Genomic DNA, 4347 nt, shown 5'->3' with positions numbered 1-4347 from the left:
ACTCCAGAAAATTAGTCCATTACTCTTTCACCCTGCATAGGTAGAGTAGGACTCCCAGAAAAATAATTCATTACTCATTTACCCTGAGTATATAGAGTAAGACTTCTAGAAAAATAGTTTATTACTCTTTCACCCCAAGTAGGTAGAGTAGGACTCCAAAAAAATAGATCATTACTTTTTCACCCCGAGTAGGTAAAGTAGGACTCCCAAAAAAAATACTTTTTCACCCAAGGTATGTAAAGTAAGACATTCAACTTTTGCTCAAATTACACTCAGTTTATGCTCAGATTTTGCTCAATTATGCTCAGTTTATGCTCAAATTATACTCAGATTATGCTCATATTTTACTCAGACCATCTGAGATTTATCTCAGATTTCAAGAGCACACACTTGCACATTTGTTCAATTATTCAAGGAGAATTTTCTAATATTCAAAGATCTGACATCGTCAGTGAGAGTTTACGTTCGAGGATCGGACAATTTTTTAGTTCGGGAAAAGTTTTACTCTCAAGGATCTGAAGCCTCGACGAATTGCTAAATCAGGCTGCAAAATAAATTAACACTAGCTTTAGATTCGGATATCGCACTATATACCAAAATAGATTTGCTATCTAGTTTGCTTTAACCCTCTGCCAAATAGGGGCATCTGTAGACATCCCATTTTTGCACTCACCTGATTAATCAACTCGTTAATCCGATTGCGACGGTTCTCAATGATGGATGATTATTCCAATGCTCTATTTTGTTATTAGATATGTTTCAAAAATTCGGATGAGGTATCTCAAACTAACAAAATTGTGGAAATCACGCTACGCTAGGAAAATATAACCTCAAAAACATAGAAATCATCATTGCTGCTGACAAAAAGAAGCTTTACCAAAATGATCAAATTATCCAAATACCCCTAATATCAAAAAATCCTTAGAGCCCCCTTATGCTTAGGAAATTATTTTCGAACACATAAAATAATAAAGTGAAACCAAATAAACCATTTCGCCAATTTTCACCAAATTCGATAAAATTATGAAAATGCCCCTCATAGAAGTTCACAACCATTTCATGCAAAAAATTCGTAAATGACACAAACCCATAATCTCATTGAATTCCTTACGAAAAATCGATTCCAAAACATCCTGGAACATCGAAAAATGACTTGAAACATAAAAGTTCTCTTCAGGGGCAAAACGATAATTTTCTAATTTTAAAAATTTTAAATTTTGAAATTAATAAATAAAACATTAATTAAAATAAAGTGAACCTTAATAAAATTAATTTAAAAATCTAAACCAAGAAAATTAATCAATCAAGCCCTCAGGCAAAATTGTTGATGGTTGCCTACTTATTTAAGTAGAGACTCATTCATATTTATTAAATGACCCTTCCATCTGGTCGTCCAAATAATTAAAGATATAATTAGAGGGTTCTCCACAAAACTTAAAAATATATTCTTTTATTGTACGCAAGATTAAAAAAACCTAATTTAAAAGAAATCAAGTCAATTTCATAAGACTTAAGTCAAAACCCTAATTAAAACCTTAATATAAAGAAACCTAGTCAATCAAATAAGACTTAAGTCAAAATCCTAATTAAACAACCTTATCTTATCTAAAAGGAGACCTAATCAAACTCTAATTCTTCTAAAAAAATTTATAAATAGGACCCTCGACAACCCAATCTGGCAGGTCAATATAAATCCTAGAAAAAGTAGGTTAAAAAGTCTTCCTAGCCTTCTTAGAACCCTAATTTTGAAGCCCTAACTCCCTACCTATCATTTAAACCCCAGTTTTTACTCAAAAAACACCTAGAAACCTTTCAAAAATATCCAGAAATCCTTCAAAAAAACACAGAAAACATTCAGATCTAGATGCCTCAATTTTGATATTAGAAGCAGATCCACTGACGGAAACAAAGGAATCTCATACGACGAGTCTCTCCACCAGCTCTGAGGAAACAAATCGTTGTGATCATCTAGGTATACCCTTTATTTTTTATTTTATTTTATTTATTTATTTTAGGTCTTTTAGAAATGTAATCCTTTTTTGGGAAATAGTAGAGATCGGCATTTGTTGGACGGGGTTGGTGCTTAACACCTTCCAACCCCGTAACGTGATCCCCGGACCATAGTTTCTTTTTATTCGTAGATTAGTTGTCTTTATCTATTTAGAATCAATACTCGATTCCTAGACCGTAATAACTAGGTGGCGACTCCCAAACCTCAAAAATCAAAAGCGGATCCACACACTCTGCGGATCGAGGGCACTTTCACCTATCAAGCAAATATGTGATTCTTGTAATACATCTCTATTCATGTACAAATTAACTTTACATTACATAGTTACTTGTAAAGATAGAAAGGAATCTCTCGGATCTCAAATTTGAAAGTATGACAAGTATCCCAATTGTACATCCTAAGTTAGTATGTCACTCCGGAAATAATATGACAGACGATCATTTTTAGGCATTCACAGACCTTTTAACAAATTTCAAAATAGTTACATATATATACTTATTTTTTGTTTCTTTTATATTTTTTGAAAATGAAATGGAATATAACATACAATTGTATGGAATAGATATCAAGTTTCTTACCATACAATAGCCCAACCTGAGAAAATAAATGCAATACACATTGCCTCCCGATAACAGAAATTTAAATAAACATGCCATATTACCACGCGATAACAGAAAATAAATTTTATCTCCAGATATCCACTCGCCAACACACGCATCCAAAAAGAGTTTACACTCTCATTTATAAAGCATAAGAAATTGCACCTACAATGTGATCCCTCGAATTTTTAACATTCCACACCAATTTCTTTCTCAATTTAAACCAAATCTTGTATACTCTTTGAAGAAAATTAAATTAAATTTTTCAATAAATTTAAATATCAAACTCTATTTTATAAAATTATTTGAAGAAAATGGTCAAAAATAGATTAAGTAGGCAATTTAGGGCAAAGCCATCGACCATTGGGAAAAGTTCTAAAAAGCTTATGAAAATTTGGCTAAGTGTAAAAAATGTTATTTTTGAAATTTCTTTAAAATGGAAAACAAACTTTTGAAAATGTAAGTTCAAGTGATTATAAAATATTATCTAAAATATGAGATTTTATTTTGAAGAATTACTTAAAATTTGAGAGAGGGAGGGGACGAAAATATTTTTAGTGTTGAAATTATATATGCTAGAGGGGAAAACATTGCTAAAAATGTGCTGAAAATAATGTTAAAAATAGGTTTCTGTCGGCGCCGCCAATGGAATATCCAGTGGAGGCCAGTGTCGTCAGTAAAGACAATGTACATTCATTGTTGGCAAGGCCGGTGGCACCCCGGTGCTTCCAACAGATATGAACCAAACTTGATTTTTATCTTGAAATCTTCTCTAATTTTGCCCTAAATTCAACTAAACTTTCAAAAACACATTTTGAAACATATATCAACAATAAAAATAATCAATTTAAGTTATTCTAACCATGAATTTTGAGAAACACATCATTTGTCCTAATTTATAACAGAAATATTGGATTTTTGGAATCGAAAACTAAGATGCACAAAATCTACCACTAAAATGTAGGAGTTCCCTACCTTAGATCAAAGCTAAAAATCCACGAAGAATACTAGAGTTGTGGAAAATGCTAATTCTTCGATTCCTCTCAAAGCTAACAACAAGATGATCAATTTTCTCTTTTACGCCGATTCTCGGATCTACCTCAATGGTCTTAGATCTAAGTTTGAAACTCTAAGGAGTTTGGGGTGTGTTTGGATAGAAGAGAAGATAATGAGAGAGAAATTTGGAATTTTCTCTTATTAATGGTATGTATAGTGCTCTTGGGATGAAATTGTAATTTTTAAATTTTGTTTTCCTTTTTCCACAACTCAGTACTCAACACTCGAAATTTCAAAAACTCATACTCTCTCTATAATTTTTTGCCACGAATCTGATGGTATGATTGGATTTCCCAAAATTTTGCTCGAACAATCATTCCCCTTTTTGGGTATAATAGACTAAAGTGTATTTTTCGACCCTTTTGAATCTAGTGGTGATGTCAGTTTTTCTTAAAAGTTTTTAAATCAAAATTCATACTTTTAACTCACAAAAAACTCAAAATTTACGAAATTATAACTATGAATTATCCTCGAGACACAAGTTAAAATTTTGGGTCACTATAACTAGAGTTCACCCATGCCTACGATGCAGTTATCTTATCTAGGGGTTAAGGAGGTAAAAAAGGAAACAAAATAAAATTAAAGGGGGTGTATTATGAAAAAAACTTTGGGATGGAAATGGTAAAGAGAAAAATTAATAAAGTTAAAAGGGTATTATTAAAAAAGGGAAGGAAAAGAGTA

Source organism: Akebia trifoliata, chromosome 2 (assembly GCF_017979445.1).
Source record: "Akebia trifoliata isolate Shusen 1 chromosome 2, ASM1797944v1, whole genome shotgun sequence".
NCBI lineage: Eukaryota > Viridiplantae > Streptophyta > Magnoliopsida > Ranunculales > Lardizabalaceae > Akebia > Akebia trifoliata.
Note: the sequence above shows the minus strand (reverse complement) of the source record.